This window comes from Cebus imitator, unplaced genomic scaffold (genome assembly GCF_001604975.1).
Source record: "Cebus imitator isolate Cc_AM_T3 unplaced genomic scaffold, Cebus_imitator-1.0 Scaffold17, whole genome shotgun sequence".
NCBI lineage: Eukaryota > Metazoa > Chordata > Mammalia > Primates > Cebidae > Cebus > Cebus imitator.
Window position 1 is genome coordinate 9,475,327 of NW_016107332.1, and position 24,425 is coordinate 9,499,751.

Sequence of the window (24,425 nt, forward strand, 5' to 3'; positions counted from 1 at the left end):
CCTATGAGTGAGAACATGCGGTGTTTGATCTTCTGCTCTTCTGTCAGTCTGCTGAGAATGATGGTTTCCAGGTTCATCCATGTCCCTACAAAGGACACAGACTCATCGTTTTTGATGGCTGCATAATATTCCATGGTATATATGTGCCACATTTTCCCCATCCATTCTATCGTCGATGGGCATTTGGGTTGGTTCCAGGTCTTTGCTATTGTAAACAGAAGCACATGAGTCTTAATTTATACTCCGGACTTCCCCTGCAAAGTCAGGCTGAAGCTACACTCCATGGCACTTTGATTAAAATCACCCCCATCCTGGACTTTGTCCCCTTGCCTGTCCTGCTTTATTCACTACCTTACTGGTTTCCCTCTTGCACATAAATTCTCAAGAGGTGTTTCCAGCAAATGCACCCTGACATTACTTATTACAATGAGCACAATTATCAAGACACAATTTTGAACAAGACAGACATGATCCATCTCTTACTAGAGATCATTTCATAATGAGGCTTAGCAGTTAATTATGGATTTTAGTAATTTTAATGCAGGTCAGAAACAGCCAACTGCCGTGACTAATCACTGGGGCATTTTTAGATTAAATGATCAAATATGACAGTTTCATCTCTATTCTTCTCCCACCAAGGTGCAGACTGTTGCTGTGCTCACTTCTAGCACAAAGCAGTGAGTGTGTGCTTGGGGGACCAAGGAGTGTACAGTGTCTTTTAAATAGCTATTCTTTCATTCTTAGTGGAATGCACGTAATAATTATCTGAAGATAAATTATAGTTACACCCTATCCAGAAATACTTCATGGTCTCTCACCTAAGACCACTGAAGGCAGGCTGTTATAATTTAGAAATTATACCCACATACAAGGTAAGACAATTTATAAGTTTATTTTTAATAAAAATATTATTTATGTTTATTTATGCATATTTTTAACACAAAAAATTTTTTCCATAGCTGGTTTTTCTCTCTGAAAGTGTTATATAGTTGTGCCCTCTAAATACCCAATGCAATATAACATATCAAATTAGCTTGTCATATCAAATTAACATAAATTTGATAAGACAACAAGTAATTGCCTATCTAGTAGAAAATTTTAGACAATAACAGAAAAATGACATTGCTTGTCAACATGACAGAAAGAAAAGACCAAGAAAACCCCATTACAACAAAATGCTCTAACTGGATGGGAAAACACACAGCAGGACAAAAACAATTTGAATAAGAAAACATGGCTATATCAATATAAAGTACTCGTACCCGTTTATTAGAAATAATGAGGAATTACTATGTAATGCCATGTGAATGGTTAAGCAAACAATCAAGAAGATATTTTATGCATAAATTTGTAAGCCTGAAAAAACATAGTCAAGAAATGTATAAAGTTGAGAAAATTTATACATAAAATGTATAAATTTTATGGTTAATCATGGTATAATTTCTTACACACACACATACACACACAAATAGACACAGACACACACGAATATGATTATTTCATTGCAAAATGTGAAAACAAAACTTTAAATTATTTGAAAGATAATATATGAAAACTATATTCTTAATTTGAGTATATCAAATACATTTTTAAGCAACACACCAACAGCAAACCTACATAGACAAAACATGTAAGTTTAATATTATTTAAAATTATACATAGTAATCCATACATCAGAAACAAATAGATCAGATGAAAATGTAGCTACAGATGGGGAGCTATAAGAAATTTGTTGTCCCTGGGTATCCATAAGGGATCGGGTGTAGGACTCCTACAGATATCAAAATTCAAGGATGCTCAAATCCCTGATATAAAATGGCATCCTATTTGCATAAAACCTACACACATTCTCCCTTATATTTTAAATAATCCCTAGATGACTTATGATATTTAATACAATGTAAATGTTATGGAAATAGTTGTATTTTTTGGAAAATAATAATAAGAAAAAAGAAGTCTTTGTATGTTCAATGTAGACACAACTATCCAATAAAAAATATTTTCTATCTACTGTTGATTGAATCTGGGAATGCAGAAGATGAATGTAGAAGATAACTATCACAGATAGAGAGGGATGACTATATTTCCAAAGCCTGTGCAAATAATACAAAGAAACTCCACAGATAAATAAGAGGTAAAACAAAATATGCTGAGACAACTAAGAGAAAATAAAAAGAGAAGGCAAACATATATATAAAAGAAGTTCTTCTGCCTAGAAATTCTGTGAACAAATATGCACATATATTGACATATCATTTTATAACCATTAGATTGGCAACAGTTAAACTGTGAGGCAAATTACACTTTGATAGTGATATGCAGAAATGAGAATTCTCATATACACACTGTAGACAACAATTGTGCCATATTAACAAATCTGTAAGTTGTAACAACCTTATCACATACGTATAAGAGAAAGAGACCTGTGCATATTTTTTAACCTATTGTTATAACAGTTACAACCTGGAAAAAAATCATATTCACTGCCGGAGGAAGAGATAAATGGTTACTGTCTCTGTCTACATTAAGAAATAACATGTATAGTTAGTCCCTAAGAAATTTCACAAAGGTACATATATAAGAATATACATAGTATCATTTTATAATATCAAAAATTTGGGCCCAATATATATGTTTTTAATAGAATGCTTTAAATTTATAACTGATGCTAAAAATTGTGCATATTTGTGGGGTACAAAGTGATGTTTCAATGCATATATACATAGTATAATAATCAAATCAGGATAATTACCACATCTGATTTAAACATTTGACGTTTCTTTGTTGTGACAACACTCAAATTCTTTTCTAGCCAACTTCCTGAAATATACAATACACCATCATTTGCTATAATCACTCTACTGTATAATAGAACAAAAAAGATATTCTTCCTAACAGTAGCTTTGTAGCCAATGAGCAAACTCTTTCAATCCCTCTCTCCCCACCATACTCCCCAGCTTCTCATAACCACTCCAATTTTACTACTTCTATGATTTTTTTTCTCTGAATTCATTTATTTAGAGGTAAAACACAGCCATTCAAAATTGTGGAATACAACACACACAGAATAAGGTTGGGGAATTAAGCTAAATTTTTATATTCCATTCACATTAATAAATACTTTTAAAGAAGAAAATGTAGATTTTAAAAGCTTCATTAGACACTAGTGACACATACAAATAACTAAACTGTCTACTTAGAAGAATCTACTTCCTTAGATTCTAGATATGAGTCAGATCATGATGTATTTGTCTTTCTGTGCTTGGCTTATTCCACTTAGCATAATGTCCTCTAGATTCATAGATGTTCTGCTATGACAGGATTTTAACCTGTCTTATGACTGAATGGTATTCCATTATATAGGTGTATTCCATTGTGTGTATACATACACACACACATACAGACATGTATATATACACATATATACATATATATGATATACACATATATACACACATACATATATATGTTACACACACACATACGCACACAAACGTGTCACATTTTTTGGTCCATTCGTTGTTAGATGGGTATTTAGGTTGACTCTGTATGTTGGCTATTGTAAATAACACTGCCATAAATATGAGTATTCAGACATCTCTTTGGGGTTACAATTTTCTTTGTTTTGGATATATACCCAGTAATTAAATTAAATAATGTGGTAATTCTGTTTTTAATTTTTTGAGAAACCTTCCTACTATTTTCCATAATGGCTGTACTAATTTATATTCCCACCAACAGCATGTAAGAGTTCCCTTTTCTCTGAATCCTTGCTAGCATTTATTATTTTTTGTATTTTTGATAGAGTCTCTTATAACCTAATACTTCACTGTGGTTTTAATTTGCATTTTCTATAGTGATTAGTGATGTTGAACATTTTTTCATATGTTGAACATGTGTTTCAAATGCTGAACATTTCTGCTGGCCATTTGTACGTTTTCTTTTGAGAAATGTATATTCAAGCCTTTAGCCATTTTTAATTTGAACTATGTATATTTATTTCTATTGATTTGCTTGAGTTTCCTATATAGTATAAATATTAACACTTTTTCAGATGCATAATTTGCGTATACTTCTCTCATTTTATAGATTGTCTCTTCACTTTTTTATTGTTTTCTTTGCTCTACAGAAAAAGAAAAAAAAACTACAGATCAATATTCTTGATGTACAAATCCTTAACAGAACACTAGCAAGACAAATTCAACAACATATTAAAAAGATCATATACCATGTTCACATGAGATTTATCTCACAGATGCAAGAATTGTTCAATATATGCAAACCAATAAATGTAATATATTAACAAATTTACTGACAAAAATTATATAATCATTTCAGTAGATGCTGAAAAACATTCAATGCAATTTTAAATCCCTTCATAGTAAACATCTTCAGTGAACTGAATCTAGAAGATACATACGTCCATCCAATAAAGGCTATATATGACAAACCTACAACTAGCATACTGAACAGTAAAAGTTGAAGTCTTATCTTCTGAGATCTGAAACATGACAAGGATGTCAATTTTTACTTAACATAGTACTGGAAGTTCTAGCCAGAACAATATGCAAGATAAAAAAATAAAGGACACCCAGATTGGAAAGGGGGGAATCAAATTGTTCCTGTTTGCAAATGACATGATGATATATAGAGAAAAACGTTAAAGATTCCACCAAAAAAAAAAAAAGGTAGAAATAATAAATAAACTTAGTAAAGTTGCAGGATACAAAATCAACATACAAATCAATACCATTTCTTTTTTTTTATTGTACTTTAGGTCTGGGGTACATGTGCAGATCATGCAGGATTATTGCATAGGTACACGCATGGCAATGTGGTTTGCTGCCTCCATTCCCCCATCACCTACATCTGGCATTTCTCCCCATGTTATCCCTCCCTGACTTCCCCCCCGCTGCTGTCCCTCCCTTGGCCCCCACCAATAGACCCCAGTAAGTGATGCTCCCCTCCCTGTGTCCATGTGTTCTCATTGTTCATCATCCGCCTGTAAGTGAGAACATTTCTGTTCTTGTGTCAGTTTGCTGAGAATTATGGTCTCCAGATTCAACCATGTCCCTACAAAGGACACAAACTCATCAATAGCAATTCTGTATGTCAGTAGCACACTATTGGTAAAACAAGTCAGGAAAGAAATTTAATTCACAATAGCTATGAAAAAAATACCTAGAAATAGATTTTGCCAAGGAGGTGAAAAGATCTATGCAATGAAAACTAGAAAACATTGATGAAAAAATTTGAAGAAAGCACAAATAAATGAAAAGACATCTTGTATTCATGGATTGGGGGAATTAATGTTGTTAACGTTCTTAAAATGTCCATACTACTCAAAGAAAGCTACACATTCCATGTAATCTCTATCAAAATACCAACGATATTATTCTGCCAAAGAAAAAAAAATTCCTATAACGTGTGTGGAAACGCAAAAGACACTGGATAGCCAAATTAAACCTGAGCAAAACTAACAAGGTAGAGGCATCATGAAACTCCCTGACTCCAAACATAGTAACCAAAATAGCATAAAATTGGGTATAGTAACTAAAATAACATGGTCCTGACACATACACACACATAAAAAAATCAAACATATAGACAAAAGGAACTAAGTAGAAAATTCAGAAATAAATCTATGCATGTATAGCCCCCTGATTTTTGATAAACACACCAAGAACATACTCTGGGGAATGGACAGTCTTTTCAAAAAATGATGTGGGGGAAACTGGATATCCATGTGTGGAACAGTAAAACTAGGCGCCTATCTTTCACTGTATACAAAAATCAACTCCAATGGATTAAAGACTTAAATGTAAGACTCACAGCTATGAAATTACTAGAAGAAAACAAAAAGGAAATGCTACCTTAAAATGGACTGGGTAATGATTTTTTTAGATAGGATGTCAGAGGTACAAGCAATTGAAGCAAAAATAGACTAACTTATATATTTATTTGTACTCTTCTCAGGGCATTGTGTATGTTAAGTCTTCACAAAAACACTGTGTGGTAATTTTAGACAGTGTCTGACATATACCAAAAGAAAACTAAGGCACAAAGGCACTCAGGATACTGCCCAAAGCTGCTCATCAAATGAAAGTAGAGTTGGACCATAAACCCAGTCACCATGGCTATAGAACACATTATTTTAGCCATTATGGAAATATTCATTATGAGTATGAGGACTAAACAGTGATTTATTTGTGCAAGAACATACTGTATAGTATTTGAAATAATTAAAATTATGTTACATGTATTAACCTTGACTAACCTCAAGGTTTATGTGAGGCAAAAATAAAATATAGTAGAAAGTGAGCTATAGAATATGAACATGTATGTTTAAAAATTTTCAAAACAAAACAAGGTAATCTACAAATATGTACATATTTTTTTAAAGAAAATGACATGTGGGTAATAAGCAATGCATTAAGTTTGGGTGTAATTCTGAAGTGGTGTTGGGACCAGAGAATACAATTAGGAAGAGGTACATAAAGGCTTTAATAAAATGTTTACTTTTTAGATAAAGAAAGAATCGCTGACTCATGCATTAAAAAGGACTGTAAAATGTAAAAAGCACTGTAGAAGAGAAAACATATTAATCATTTATGTGAATATTTCATAATTCACCGACTCAGAATGTCAGAATGCCAAAAAGTGGGAGGAAACATTTTCAATTCATTAAAGGGAAATTGAAAGGCTTCCAGGTGTTGTGTTTATATTGGGAGCACTGGACATGAAACTATCATGTCACAGATGAGCTCATCTGAGAATGAGATGCTCTCACATGTTTCCACAGAAACTTAGCCAAAGGCATGCTTCAAATAATTTGGATTAATAACAGTCTATATAGATCAACAATATTAGATGATGACTAAGGAAAATGATGTAAGGTTTATGATATAAGAAAAAAATAATGCAGAATTCATTGAGCTCAGAAAATCAGCATACTTCTTTCATAAACTTCCATCAGTAGGTAGAATGAAATTTGAGAAAACTATCACTGTAAAGATGTGTTAGAAGTGAGGCATCCATGGAAAATATTATGAAGCTATAAAGTGAGACAAGGATCAGATAAAAGGGCACCACAGTGTCATGATAAGCAATCAGAATTAAGAAAAAGCCAACAGAAGAAAGTAGATATTGATATGATACAACAGTGGTTAAAAGTACATGCATAAAAATGCTTTTCTAGTGCAAAACATAGGTTTTCCACTAGAAGACACTGCAGTGCAACAAGCTGTACTGCATTAACTTCCTGAAACAAAATTGTAAGAACAAAAACACTAAATATAGATAACCCAATTTATAATAGAATTAGAAAGAGTTCTAAGTTTCTAATAGAGATGGCACTTTATTTTTAACAATATGGAGCTGAAGTATGATAATTGGAGAAGAATCAGAATATAAAAATCAATGACAGATAGAGAAGACTTGAAAAATATAAACGAGCTACAAGAATGAGGATCTGTTATAAGTAAGCATTACACACACATACACACACACACTATATGAGAAAACTAGATATAAATATTCATATCTCATTAAAAAATCCTAATATAGTTAGATGTAGATAGTACAAGGTTGGCAATCTGAAGTTTTAGGCCCTTGGGCTTTTTTAACTCATTGGTTTATTTAGCATATACTTTTCAAGGAATTCATGATACCTTGATTTATAATCCAAGGTGACCAATGCTCTAGGCATCATATCTACATTTCAGCTATGTAATCTCAAGAAATCTATCTAAAGTATCACCTAATATTCCTGCTGACATCTCATTTATTAGAACTTAGTCATATGACCAAAGACCAGGTCTGTTGCAGTCTGTCAAAAAACATTTTTGTATCATAAATAATTGCTTTTTGGATGTCAATAAAAGATGGCTAGTAAGTAAAATACATGATATTTTCTCTGAAGAAAAATGGAGGTCATGTGCTTGGAGTGGACCCCAGAGATGGCATCAAATATCTTGGCAATGATGGGTGCAGAACTGTCCATTTACTACTATTTCAAATGGTATATATTTTTATACTTAAGAGACATATATAAATGATATTAACTTTTATAAATTAATTTGAGAAGGTTGGCACAGTGATGCATGCACCTGCAGCTGGAGAGGTTGAGGAGAGAGTATCCCTTGAGCCCTGTGGTTTAAGATTACCCGAGGTAACATTGTGAGAACTCCTCCATGTCAATAATAATAATAACAATAATAATAAACAATTAAAGATTTGAAAATGCATTGAGTACACGAAACATACCAAACATCATAGCTTAAGGTGGCCTACCATTAATGTGTTCAGAACACTTACATGAGTCTGCAGTTAGGCAGAATTACCTAATGCAAAGCCTTTTTAAAATAATAAAGTGTTAAATATCTCATGTAATTTATTGAATACTTCACTGTAAATGGAAAACAGAATGGTCATATTGGTACCATGATAAAGCCAAAAATTGTGAATCAAACCATTGTAGTTGAGGACTGGCTATAGAGACACATACACACACACTATGTAGTGCTACCAAGTTTTACTTCAGGACTGAGACTACTTTCATCAACTGCACTAGCAGAGTGAGTACGTATATGACTGTCTCAGTTGAGCATCACCCTGTACAGATGCTTCACACAATGTCATGTCTTCCTCCCTCTGAAGAGAGCCCATGTTTATTGTCTCATCTAGGTGGGGATAAGGAGAATGGTATAAAGGTCTAGCCCCTGCACATAAAGCCATTAAATCTCTGATGATACTTCTGTTTTAACTGAATTCAACTCTTCTCTCCACACATTCTGACTTCCTTCTCTTCCTTCTAGGGTTATCCCTTAAGGAACTCCCCAATACATTTTTCCTTAGTGCAATTACTCATTTCAAAGTCAATCTTCCAGAAAACCACCTCAGAAAAAGAGGTCTAATGTCTATGTGTTCACAAAAGTTTAATTAATTATTAGATTAAAAATTGCATAAAAATTGGAAGTGTTTAATGACAAATTATTGAAGAACACACTTATTAAAAAAGCTATTTTTGTTTTCATAATTATACATGAACATTGCTTAATTTTGCAAGTGTTTCCCTATTTAAGATTTTGTTAGAGGAACTAAGAAAAATCTAATATATTTCAAACTGCTGTATAAATTATAGGTATCATAGCTGAATTATTAATTCCAGAAGTGTTAAAATGCAAGACAGTTTGGAGGGAAGAAGGGGCGCTAAATAAATCAATGGTGATTTTAATAAACTAGAAACTTTAAGGTACTAAATCTGTCTGCATCTGATCTGAATTGCAATTACTTGTCAAAAATTCATCCATCATCACAAACTCCAAACAAACTTTCCTGGCAGCAGATGTTTGAGAAAAGCTATTTTGTATGGCAAATTTTTCTTGTGGTTTACAACATCCTCAAAAATGAAAAAAATTTCTGGGAACAATTGTGTACAACTCAGCAATAACCTGTTAGGTACAAAAAAATCATGGTTTACCTGCTTTGCATAATACATGCCCTATACAGAAACCATTCATTCACAAATAAATGATTTGACTTCCATTGTTTCTAACATGCATAAACATTTATTTTAGTATCTTATAGGAATACATGGAAATGTATATGTTGATAATAAATTTGAGGAAACAATCTAATTTCTTAGCGTTTTTCACTTTTAAAAGATTGTAAATTTTATTTAGATCAAATGAATTGAAATAGCAGTACTTTGTTCTTTCTATTGATAACTTGGAAGGGTCCCAGTAACAGCATCTATAACAACTTCATAAAAGCTGTAATTAGGGAGGGTTGTTACTGGTTAAAAAGCAATCTATTTTTTTTAACCTTAACTCCTTCATGTTTATCCTTTCACTGAAAATACTGCCAGTTTTTTAAGATTTTGTTGCCAGAAAGTACATTTCTAATTTGACTTTTATCTAAAAGTTGTTATAAGTAAGCATACTGCCTGCTACATAGTACATTTTCTAATACTGTTTTATCGATTCGCTTACACACGGAATGCATGAATGTTTTTGTCCATTTTTTACTCATAACATTGTTTTTAAAATATTTATCATTTTGTGAGCCAAAACATATAAAAATGTCTCCTATAATTCAGTAATGAAAAGACAAATATTTCCAATAAAAACATGGAAAATAATTTTAAATAAAATTCTCAAGGATTTACAAATATCAAAAAACAAAAATATAAAAAGTACTTAACCTTCTCACTGTGATAACTTTAGTTATTTTATACTAAAGTGAAGTATAATTGAATGTTGCTAAAAATAGGCAACATAGGGTTTCTTATGATGATAGACGTAGTCTGTATACTACCTTTCTCATGTCAATATTCTAGATGTGTTATTGTCCAACATGTTCAATTAGGGAAAACTGATAAAGATTACACAGAATTTCTTTGAGTTATTTTTTTTTCCAATTTTATGTGAATGTAAGATTATCTTGAAAGAATAATTCAGAAAGTAAATAAGAAACTAGAAATAATGAACAGCTTAAATCTACTTAAGTAGCAAAAATGTCATAACAAAGCTTGAGCAGAAATCAGTGAAGTGGATAATAGACAAACAAGACAAAATTAGCAAGGAGAAAAAGTAGTACTTTGAAAAGATCAATAACACTGAAAAACTTCTAACTGCTTTGAGAAAGCCAAAGAAAGAGGGTGTGAGACAAATAGGAATGTATGAACCACTTTTGACAAACAAATTTTACAACTTAAAAAAGTGTAAATTTAAGATAAAAGAAGAAAATTTTAATTTTTATTTTTTAAAATTTTAGATTCAGGGGGTCTATGTGCAAACGTTTACATGAATATTACCTGTGTAATGCTGGGTACTGGGCTTCCAGTGCAGTCATCATCCAAATATGAACAGTGTATCCATTAGTAATTTTGGAGAGTTCCCAGTGTCTATTATCTCCGTCTTTATGTCCACATGTATCCACTGTTTAGCTCTCACTTATAAGTGAGAAAAACTGTTATATATGTCTATATATATATATATATATATATATATATATATATATAATGTTAGGAAAGGAGGGAATTTTGCTCCAGGAAAGGAAGGAACACATAGACACTATTTCCATGAAGTCAGCATTAACTTGAAAAAAGACACTGAACAAAAGTATTATAAATTATTTATAGATCAATTGCTTTCATAAATACAAATGCTTAACAAATTAAAAAGTAATCAAAGTCCGTAATATTTAAAGAGGTTTATATTTTATGGCTAAAAGCTATTTTTCCCAGGAACATGAATTTGTGCTAACATGCACATATTTCTTAATGTATTTCACTAAAGTAATAAAATAAATAATATAATTATCTCAATAAATAAATTTGTCATAATTTACATCCCATTCATGTTAAGTGTCCTGAGCAAGTTAGGAAGAAAACCAAATTCTTCAATTCAATAAATTGCATCCATTAAAACCCTACAGCTACTATGCTGTAATTCTGAAATGATAAATGTTTCCCTTAATGCAGTGATGAAGTCAGGCATATAGGCACCTAGAATTTTTTTCAACAATGTACTAGAGAAATTATCCATTGCATTAAAGCAAGAAAAACAAATTAAAGGCATATATATTGAAAAGGAAGCAGCAAAACATTATTTTCACAGATGAAATGATTATTTACATAAAAAATCCTAAGGAATCTGCAAGATAAATATAAAAGGTAATTAGTGAATCTAAAAATGTTCCAGGTAAAAAGTCAAATCAATGTTAAAAAATGTATTTCATTTTTATGCAAGCTTTAAACCTTTTAAAATTAAAGATGTTTTAAAATATCTTACAATAATATCAGAAAGCATAAGTTAAAAGTAGTACATTTCATAAAATATTTCCATGATTGCTAAAACTGCAAAACATTGTTGAGAGAAATTAATGAAGATCTAAATAAAACAGAATAATCACATGTGTATCAATTGGACCCGCAATGGATTAAGTTGTTATCTCCCAAATAAAAATTGCTTTTTAACATAGAATATCTTTCTTATAGAAATTAATGATCTTATATTTACATTAAAAATGCAAAAGTTCTGAATTGCTGAAAAAACTTGAAAAATTAAAGTTGAAACATTTGTACTACTTTACATCAAGATTCTGCAAAACTACATAGTCAAGAGAGTGCTGTTTTTATTATAACTAAAAATTGTTAGTGGAAGAGTTTCAGAAGTAAAACTGCAAATATAGAAGCAATTGACTTTAACAAAGATGCCAATGCAATTCTGTAGAGAAATAGATAATTTTAAATTTTACTGTAACAGATTAATTTCTATATGGAATAAATGACCTTTATTTTTACACAACACACATATTACAGAAGTCTCACAAACTTAAATTTGGGGTTTAAAATGTTACAGCTTCTAAAAGAATACAGAAAATGTTTTTGTTTCCTCTGTGTAGGCAACAATTTCTAAATCTAAACCCAAAAAGCAGCAGCAGCAAAATTATAAATCAGGTCTCATTAAAATTAAAACTTCTTATGGGGACTCTCATTCATTGTTGGTGATAAATGCAAAATAGTGCAATCACTTCGGAAGACAATTTGACTGTATCTTTTGAAACTAAACATGCACTTACCACACAAGCCAGCAAGCATGTTCTTTGGTATTTATCTACGAACAAGATTATATTTATCCTTACAAAGAGTTTATTCATAATTTCCCAAGTTTGGAATGCATCAAGATGTCCTTCAATAGGTGAAAAGATAAATACTCTATGGTATACTCATACAATGAAATATTATTTTGTGTAAATAAATGAACTATGAAAACACTCAAATACATGGGTGATCTTAAATGCCCATGTGAAAGAGTTTCTTAAGTGAAAGAAACCAATTTGACTACATACTGCATGATTCCACTGTATGATATTCTGAAAAAGGCAAAACTATGGAGACAATAAAAGTCGGGGGCTGAGGGAAAGATGAATAGGTGAATAGGTGGCACACAGGGAATTTTTAGAGCAGTAGAACTATTGTGTATAATTTTGTTGTTTTATTTATGTATTTATTTACTTTTTTGGTAACAAGGTCTCACTCTGTTTCCCAGGCTTGAGGGCAGTGGCACAATCTCAGCTCACTGAAACACATGCCCCCCAGCTGAGGCGATCTTTCCACCTCAGCCTCTGGAGAAGGTGGGACCACAGAGTCACACGACCACACTTAGCTAACTTTTGTATTTTTGGTAGAATTAGGGTTTCACCATGTTACCCAGGCTAATCTCAAACTCCTGAGATCAAGCAATCTGTGTGTGTTGGCCTCCCCAAGTTCTGGGATTACAAGTATGAGCCACTGTGCCTGGCCAATTGTGTTAAGATATTCTAATGGTGGATACATGGCCTTATATATTTGACCAAACCTATAGAATATATAATAAAATAGTGAATCTTAATGTAAACTGTAGTCTAGTTTATACTGAGGTGTCAATGTTGGTTTGTGAAATGTAACAGATGTACCACAATGATGTGGGTATTGATAGTATGGGAGGCTTTGTGTGTGAGTGGGAAGGAGATATAGGGAATCCTCCATTTTGCTTTGAACCAAAAACTGCTCTAAAAATTAAAGTCTATTAAGTTTTTAAAATTTTTTTGAGAAAGGGTCTCCCTCTGTCACCCAGGTTGGAGTGCAGTGGAGCAATCTCTGCTCACTGCAATCTCCACCTCTTGGGTTCAAGCAATTCTCCTGCCTCAGCCTCCCAAGTATCTGGGACTACAGGTGCACCTCACCATGCCCAGCTAATTTTTGTATTTTTAGTAGAAACAGGGTTTTGCCTGTTGGCCAGGCTGGTCTCGAGTTCCTGAACTCAGGTGATCCACCCGCCTTGGCCTCTCAAAGTGCTGGGATTACAGGTGTGAGCCACGACACCTGGCCTAATTTATTTAAATTAACTTACCCTGATTAAAATTCATCCAAAACCACTATAAAGAAAATAAATAAAGTAGACAAAACAAATGCTGAATATTTGTAAAGCACAAACTAGTAAAAGAACTTGTGATCAGAAAACAAATAATTTCTCCAATTCAGGCTAAGACAAGGAAAGCTCAAAATGAGGCTGCAATAACTTTTTCTCTACAGGTTGAACTTTCTTATCCCAAAAACCTGAAATCAAAAACACTCCAAAATCCAAAGTTTTCGAATGCTGACATGATGCCACAATTGAAATATTCCACACTTAACCACATGGGACCAGTCACAGTCCAAACACAGTCTACACTTCGTTTCATACACAAAATTATTTAAGACATTGTAAAACATTACATTCAGGCTATGCATTTAAAGTGCACATAAAACATAAACAACTTCTTTGTTTAGACTTGGGTTCCATCCCCAAGATATGTATGTATGTATGTATGTATGTATCTATCTGTCATCTATCTAACTATTCGAATATTCCAAAATTAAAAAAAAATCTAAAATCCAAAACAATTATGATCCCATGCATTTCAGATAAGAGCTGTTCAATCTGTCGAAAATAAAAGTAATACTCAAAACCCTTTATTAAGGTAGAATACTAATTGTTAAACCAACAAGTGCTAAAACCAGTGGGTGAAAGATTGATGAAAAATCATATTTTCATAATTTTAAAACAGAATCCTTGATATTAGTTATCAATTATAAAGGGGGAAATAACTTTACTACAATGGGAAAACACTGAGATTACAACTTTAATCACATGACTATTGTTAGCATTATCTATAATAAGGTAAACAAAATCACATTCTTTCAATGATGCACTAAGAAAGCCAATTTTATGTTTGCTAAAGCATGTAAAACTTAAATTTAAGCATAAAGAACTATGAGAAACACCAAAGTTGAGAAATATTTTATAAAATAATTGCCTAGCTCAGAAAAGATAAAGGACCAGAAAGTATTCCAGATTAAATTATCAATATACAAATGTAATGCATTATTTGAGGCTGGATCCTGGGCTGAAAAAAAGTATAGCTCTTCATTTTACTCTGAAACAGTTACATTTAAAATGTACTCTGGATTAGGTAATAATATTGTATCAATGTTACATTTTCTAATTTTGATTACTGTACTGTGATTCATGCATTGAACATTGGGATTAATGTCCTTATTGGTTAATAACAAATGTGAGTAAATGGCAGCAAATGATGATGTTTGTAACTTATTCTCAAATGGCACTCTTGCCTTAGCATAGTAGTACCAGACTGTAAACATGACAGTGCAAACTAAAACCATGCAAAGCAACCTTAAAACTAAATAGGAAAAATTAATATTCTGAGGTCTTTAAACATTATAGATATAATATTAAAGTTATCTTATACTTAGAAATGTATATTAAAATAGTAAAATGCATATGTATGTTATACACCATAATTTAAAATATTAGCAAAATATGCAATCAATTTATTTTATTCCTCTCTATAAACTTTATCAAGAGCAATTTGAACAGTGCTTATCTTTTCTCAATTTGTAATTTACATGCAAGTGATCACCATTTTTATAACTTACTGAATTATTCTACTTCCTAAATTTGAATTTACTTCTAACATATTATCCTTTGCATTTTCAATATCATGAAATACCTCTGAGAGATTTTTTTGTTTTGTTTTGTTTTGGTTTGGGTTTTTTTTTTTTTTTTTTTTTTTTTTCTTTCTTTCCTTCTCTCTCTCTCTCTTTTTCCCTCCCTCCCTCCCTCCCTTCCTTCCTTCCTTACTTCTCTTTTCCTTTCTTTGAGGTGGCATCTCATCCTGTCACCCAGACTGTAGTGCAATTGGCACAGTCTCGGCTCACTGTAACCTCCACCTCCTGAGTTCAAATGATTCTCCTGCTTAAGTCTTCTGAGTAGCTGGATTACAGGTACCCACCACTACGTCCAGCCAATTTTTGTATTTTTAGTAGAGAAGGGATTTCACCATACTGGCTAGGCTGGTCTCCAACTCCTGATCTCATGATCCGCCTGCCTCAGCCTCCCAAAATGCTGGGATTACAGGCGTGAGCCACCACATCCGGCAGAGAGTTTTTTTTAATGTGACTTTTTTGTTTGCCAGTTTTACTCTGGGACATCATCACCCCTTCTGTCATAACCACTGGTCTCATTTATGTAGATAAATTTGTCTTCACTAAATTCCTGTGGCTGCATATCTTAAATCTTGGTCATCTATTTATTCTAATTTCCACGGTTATCTATTGTTTCTTCAATTTCTTCATTTTTGTTCAATTTGAGTTTCATGCTAGCATCATCATTCTTCATTATTTGCTATACTTCCAGCTCTGTTGGTCAATTCCTTCTTTCAATAACCCAATTGTATAAAATGCCACATGGGTTTATCACTGGGAAACTAAAAAGTGACACAACCCCACACACTTCTGTATCTGTGCATGAAATAAATAATGGATACACTGTGAAAAAATCACTGAAAATCATTGAAAGAAGTAAAATAGTTGGTCACTGACCATGATATATGCTTCTATTATTCACAAGGTGACTTATGGACTGAAGAGCTAATGGAAAGCTTACTTATACTTGTGCAATTAATCAAGGTTAATATCCCACTGCAACTGAAATTTAAACTGCTTTGTTGGTTGTCTAGAAATGGACTAAAACCAGGTAACTCAATTCATTCTTAATAAAATTATAGAAAGCCAGAACCATCTGTGTTTGAGCGTGTATCAATTTGCATGTGTGTGTGTATGTACGTGAGCATGTGTATGCATATAAAAGTGTTTGTGTTGTGGACAGGAAGGAAGGAATAGAGAGAGAACAAGCAGATAGAGAGAAAGCAGAATATAAACAATTGCTAATCTGTGTTAATGTGTATATGGGACTTCCTTGTACTTTTGTTATAACTTTCCATACATTTCAAATTATATCCTAATAGAAAATCATGAAAAAGAAAGAAACACAGAAATGTAAATAGCGGGTTTTCCTCTAAGAACAATATTAATATAATGGAATGTTTCTCAAATTACAGTTGAATATAGGGAATATTTTATATTCATCAGTTTTATAATCAATCTTTTACAAAGCTGGTCTTAACCTCCATAACAGATACTGCCCCTATTTCAGGGTAATTATGTAGGTGAGACTTCTTGAAAATGGCACTTCTACCACAGCTGCACCATAATAAATGTGATTCAAAGATTGACTATTTAGGTGCTGTCTGTACATAAAGCCATTATAGAATTTTGTGACATCCCTTCTTGTTATTTGATTTGATAGTAACATTAATAGAAAGGAAACATAGTTTTTTTGACCCTCACAACTTGAAGAAGATTTGACAAGATACACCCCATACGTGGTATAAAGTTTAAATACTATGTTGCTTAAGAATGCCTAATATATTGATGTTCTAGTTCCTCAAAACAGAACTCACAAATTTGTATGGCTCCAGCAGTGATAGTTCAAAAAATTAATATATACTGAGTCTGATTTAAGTGACTGAGTTTATTTTCACTGTGGAATACTTCGTTCTGACATACAGATGTGTTATATCCTGAAATTATTATGCAAGATCAGCAATTGTTTACTATCATATCAAAATTCACTGAAAAGTCTTACAAGTTAAAGTTTTGGTAGAGATGCCAGATGCAATTGGAAATGCTATTAGCAAAATGCTAGAATAACAAATCAGTCTATAGCTCAAAATGTAATTTTACTTGTCACTTAATGCTACCTATCTTTTGAGTTTCATTTGTTTGTACATTTTAGAAACAGAAGTCTGACAATGTTGCCAAGGCTGACCTCTAACTTCTAGGCTCAAGCAATTATCTGCTGCAGCCTCCCAAGTAGCTAGGACTGCAGGCATGAATCACAGCACGCTGCCTTAACGCTGCCTTTCTAACGGGTAGAAGATTAGATAAGTAATAGGTTTTCTATTTTTAAAAATAATTTTCAAGAAAAATATACTTCACAGCTCGATCATGCTTTTTATTTTTAATTTTATTTTTTAATGCAGGTGTCCAGCTCGACAACCTGGGCTATCTATCAGATGCATGTTTTTTATGAATAGAGGTCTGGCAATAAGCCTGTTATAAATATTTTTTTCATATGTCTCTTTTTTAACTTACAGTTTTTATTTCACCTCCTGTTTTACATTTTTATTATTGAAAACCATGAGCATTTTTGCATATAAATAATTGGAATTAAACTGAACCTACTATAAATTATAAATATCCAATTATTTTATAAAAATTTTAATTTGTCCACCATTAGCTCATCTAAATATGTTTGCCTTTATCATTTTCTGCATAAAAAGGCAAAGATGAAAACAGGACTTGTATAGAAAGGGAGCATATATTCTTATAAGAACTTAGGGAATTAGGTCTTTGCCTAGACACCATGGTCTCCTAACTATATCCCTAATCTTCTTGACTGATGCTTCTCCAGTGTAGGAACAACTACATAGATTATAACTAAATCCTATTGCCCCAGCGATATTTTCTTCCTTCCAGAAGAAAACTATCATTCTATGGCTGATTAAATGGAGTGTATTGAAAGGACCAAGCCTCTTCTTGCTGAGATTCCTTTGGAAAAATCATCCCATCTCTATAGCTTCAGCAGAAATACCTGAGATCAGTTATGATCACTGCAGTTCAATTTCTCCCTCACCCAGTGCTTCTTCCTTCAGGTGTTGTTCCTCAGGACATTTCATAATTAAGCCACTTGTACACAAATTTCGTATTTAGTCTGTTTCTGAGAGGCCCAAACTGTGAGGGACAAGAATAACAATTTTGTTAGCATGACTATATTTTAATTGTTAAGAAAAGTTTGCTTTATATTCTGACATTTCTTTAAACCCTTTGTTGTTTAACACAAATGTTTAATTTTTTGTGCAGCAAACATTATGGATATGAGATACATCAGAATGATGTATCGTAAAAGTGCAAGAAGCTGTCTTACAGCAATGGCCGACAAACTTTATTCTTTTCAGAAAAACATTTATGTTTGGAAAAGGAAAAAAGAAAAAAACAGGTTATGGGGCTTTACCTCCAGAATTTTACAAGACAGCCCTTAGTAGTTCCTTTTTTTCTGTTTTAGAGACTGAGTCTCCCTCTGTCACCCACACTGGAGTCAGTGGCCCCCCTTGGTTTACTACAACCTTTGCCTCCTGGGTTCAAGCAATTCTCTTGCCTCAGCCTCCTGAGTAGCTGGGAGTACAGGTATGTGCCACAACACCTAGCAAATTTTTGTATTTTTCGTAGAGATGGGATTTTATCACATTGTCCAGGCTGGTCTTGAACTCCTGGCCTCAGGTGATTGGCCCTCCTCAATCTCCCAAATTGCTGGGACTACAGGTATGAGCCACTGCGCCCAGCTGGAAACATTTATCTTAAGACTTAGCACTCAACATAAATAAATTAAATAAGAAATTGGATTAAATTTTCTACAACATGAAAAACAACAGGATTTTTGGGAAACTCGATAAAAGTAATATCATCAGTAAATCTGACCTCACAAAACATCATACAGATGCTCCTCCATGGGGTTACATCCTTATGAATCCATCTTAAGCTGAAAATATCATTAAGTCAAAAATGAATATAATATGTCTAACCTACTGAGTACCAGCACTTAGCCTAGCCTACCTTAAACATCTTCATTATGAAACTGTTCCTATTAACTTTATAAAATTAGTCAGAGAAAAAGGGAGGAGTGGAAACAAAAACAAACCCAGCTTGCAGCCCATTTAGCACTAATCATTGGGTTCGCTTGCTCGCTGATCAGCTTCCTCATTGTCTGCTGCCTCTTACCTCAGAGTTGCATAGATCCTGTCACAAGATTATGGTTTCCCCTTAACTGCTCTATAGATAACAACGCGAACATTGTTAAAAATGAAGTTTTCCATATAAGATATTCTGTCAGGTCTTGCATACTAGTGAAACCCCTGGAATAAGACTTTTGATACTAGCTGGTCTTCAGGACCCCACACCAGCTGACTCGCCAAAGAATATAGTATCCACATTCTCATTATTTTATCCTCCTTACCCCAACCAATGACCCAAATTTTCCAGTCTCTCAACTTCCATGATCCTTTTTAAAACTCCAGCCCAGAATTCCTCCGGGAGATACATTTGAAGATTCCTCCAATCTCCTCACTCAGCTGCTTTATAATCTTAAAGCTGAAAAAAATCACATTTTTGTTTGTTTGTTTTTTAAGGAAGTATTTGGATAACCTCTTGTAAATAGACCTTTGTGAGTGGGCCAAAGATATAAAGATATTTGCATTTCATATGAATGCTTACCAGTGAGTGACCTTAACAGTGGAGAAATTTTCCAGTCTCTCAACTTCCATGATCCTTTTTAAAACTCCAGCCCAGAATTCCTCCGGGAGATACATTTGAAGTTTCCTCCAATCTCCTCACTCAGCTGCTTTATAATCTTAAAGCTGAAAAAAATCACATTTTTGTTTGTTTGTTTTTTAAGGAAGTATTTGGATAACCTCTTGTAAATAGACCTTTGTGAGTGGGCCAAAGATATAAAGATATTTGCATTTCATATGAATGCTTACCAGTGGGTGACCTTAACAGTGGAGAATTTTAACAGTCAAGCAGATACAATGTCACATTCCATGAACACAAGTCAGCCTTTTTCCCTAGACATCATTGTCATTGCCTAATGAGCTTATGAAAAAAGTGGCCATTGTGGCATGGACAGAAGTTGTGCATGGGATAAACAACAAGAATTCCCACTCACTAAGGTTTGCCTGATTATGGCCACTGCTGAGGACTCAGTCTGCCAACAGAAGAGAAAAACACAAAGCCCCTAATGTGATAGCATTCTTCAGGGTGATGAGCCAGCTACCTAGTGGCAGGTTGATTGCAATGGACTGCTTTCATTATGGAAAAGGCAGCATTTGTCTTCACTGGAATAGATACTTGCTCCGGATATGGATTTTCCTTTCCTGAATGCAATGCTTCTGCCAAAACTTCCATCTGTGAACTTACGAAATGCCTTATCCACTGTAATGCTATTTCACACAGCATTGTTTCTGACAAATGAACTCATTTCACAGACAAAGAAGTATAGCAATGGGCTCATGTTCATGGAAATTACTGTTCTTACGATGTTCTCCATGACCCAGAAGCAACTGTCTTGATAGAACAGTTGAAATGGTCTTCTGAATTTGCAGTTCACGGCACCAGCTAGGTGATAAAACTTTGCAGGGCTAGTGCAATATTCACCAAAAGGCTGTATATGCTCCAAATCAGTGTTTAAAATATAGGACTGTTTCTCCCATAGCCAGGATTTACTGATCAAAGGATTAAGGAGAAAAATAAGAGTATTACCACTCATATTACCCCTAGTTACCAACTGACAAAATTTTTGCTTCCTATTCCAGGATTTTATTTTCAGCTGGCCTAGAGGTCTTAGTTCCAGAGAGAGAAGAACTTCTACAAAGACACGTAACAATAATATCATTGAACTGGAAGTGGCCACCTGGTCTCCTTGCCTCTGAGTCAGTAGACTAAGGAATGGAATTACTGTTTTGGCTTGGGTGATTTATTGGTCCTGACCACTAAGGGAAAACCGGGTTACTATTCCATAACGAAGATTAAAAAGCACATGTCTGGAATACAGGAGATCCTTTAGAGCATTTTTTAATATTACCATGCCCTGTCATTATAGTCAATGGGAAACTATAACAATCCGATCCAGGCAGGATTACAAATGTCCCAGATTCTTTGAGAATAAAGATTTTGGTCACCTTTCCCAGCTAAAGAACTACAACCAGCTGAGGTGCTTGCTGAAGACAAAGGGAATGTTGAATGGGTAATAGGAGAAGACAGTTATAAATACCAGTTATGACAATGCAGCCAGTTAAAAAAACAAAGACTGTAATTGTCATGAATTTGTCCTTCCTTTTTAAACACATTTGTGCCTATATGTATATGTATTAAGCAATTATCTTTGTTTTCTTCCTTCTCTTATATCTTTATCATTTACAAAGCATTTATTGACTTTATAACATTTAAGTATCATTAATTGTACATGATAGTATTTAAGTTATGAGATATCAGAAGAACAATAAACATCAATCAAGACACTATCTTCTCTTCAGGGAAAGGGATTATCATGCTTTTGGTTGCATGAAAGAGAGAGAGTTCATGTTATATAGAACTGTGACCTTGTAATTGTTTTTATTTGGTTAGTAAATATGGTTTAAGAAGATGTGTATATATGGGTGCCAAGCTGATCAGGGGTGGAATTATGATAGTTAATTTTAGGTTTCTACTTGACTGGAATGAGGGACACATAGATGGCTGGTAAACATTGTTTCCAGGTGTGTTTGTAAGGATGTTTCCATAGGAAACTGATGTATGGGTTAGTGGACTAAGAGACGAAGACCAAACCTCAATGCAGGCTGGCACCATACAATTGACTAGGGTCCTTGTTTAGACCAACAGATGAAAGGAGAGGAATGTTCTCTCTCTGTTCTCTTTTTCCTTCCCTTCTGGAGCAGGTAACTTTTTTCCTTCTTCCCTTGGATATCATACTCCAGGTTGTTTGGCTTTTAGACTATGAACTTGTACCAACAGCCTCTCAAAGACTCTCAGACCTTTGGCCTCAGACCAGTGACTGCACCATCGGCTTCTCTGGTGCTGAGTTCTAGACTTGGACTGAGTCACGCTAAGGGATTCTCTGGTTCACCAGTTTACATAGAGCTTATCATGACTCTTTACCACTTCTGTGATTATATAAGCCAAGTCCATAATAATTTCCCCTCTCACATATTTCATGGTTCCTATCTCTCTGGAAAACCCTGACTTGCATAGTAGGAGACCCATCTGTATTAATCCTTCTGTGAGAAAATGTTCTCTTTCTCTTTTTTGTTTTCTAAGACACAGTCCCACTCGATAGCACAACTTACAATGCAATAGAGCAATCACAGCTCGCTGCAGTCTCAACATCCTGGGCTCAAGCAATCTTCCCACCTCAGCCACCTGTGTAGCGGGACTACTACTTTTTTTTTTTTTTTTTTTAATATTTTGTAGAAGTGAGATCTTGCTATGTTTCCCAGACTGTTCTTGAATTCCTGGACACAAGCGAATCTCCCCAGTTCTTCTGACTTCATCACAAGAATATGAACATATTTCTTCAAATGTTTATAATATTAAAAAACAAACAGTAGAGTATGAGAGTGGAATTTAGTTTGAAACTTGGACATAGAATGTTCATTAGAAAATGACTTATTAACAAAAGAACAATAGGCATAATGTTTAATCAATAATTTGTGTAGCTGACTGAGTTCAATATGTATACAATTTATTTTAAATGATTTGTATAAACACAAATATATTTTTTAAGAAACAGAATTGAATTTCTCATATCCATTTCAGAATTTCCATTTAAAATTTAATTGGTATGTATTTTGTTATATACATTGTTTTTAAACGTATTTAAAAATGCCTATATAAGTGCATGTATTTATACTTATTAAGAAAGAAAATTCTACAAATTGCAGACTGCTGTATGTCATTTCAGGTTTCTTTAAAACAAGCAAGAAGAGATTAGGAGGCTATTTTTAGCCTTCTTAAAATAAATTCCAAAAATTTTATATATGCCAAAAAAACTAAGTTTTATGAGCAAAGGAGAAATAAAATATTTCCCATACAAGCAAGCACTAGAATTTTGTATCACTAGACCAGCCTTACAAGAGACCTTCAAGGGAATTGTAAACATAGAAACAAAAGAGTAATACCTGCTCCCAGAAAAACACGCTTAAGTATATATCCCATAGCCCACACACCATGTAAAGCATCACACAATAGAAACGGCAAAGTAACAAGATAACAATTTCACACTATTCCTCCCAAGTAGCTGGGATTACAGGCACAAGCCACCATGCCGGATATATTTTTTTTTTTTTTTTGTATTTTAGTAGAGACGGGGTTTCACCATGTTGGTCAGGATGGTCTCGATCCCTTGACCTCGTGATTCTCCCATCTCAGCCTCCCAAAGTGCCGGGATTATAGGCATGAGAACTGTGCCCGGCCTGGCCTTTTTAACAATACTGATTCTTCCAATTCACAAGCATGGAATGCTTTTTCATATGCTTGTGGTGCCTATGATTTCTTTTGTCAGTATGTTCTATTTCTTGCAGAGATCGCTCACCCCCTTGGTTAGATGTATTCCAAATATTTTTTTTTTTTTATTTCTGGTTACTGTAAATGGCATTGTATTCTTGATTTAGTTCTCAGCTGGAACATTATTTGTGGATAGAAATGCTAGTGATTTTTATGGATTGATTTCATATCCTGAAACTTTACTAAAGTTGTTATCCATTTCTGGCAAATTATTCAGGTCTCTCTAAGTATAGTATCTTATCATCCATGAAGACAGAGAGTTTGACTTACTTTTCTATTGGGATACCATATATTTCTTTCCCTTGCCTGATTGCTCTGTCTAGGACTTCCAGCAATATGAGAGTAAGCATCCTTGTCTTGTTCC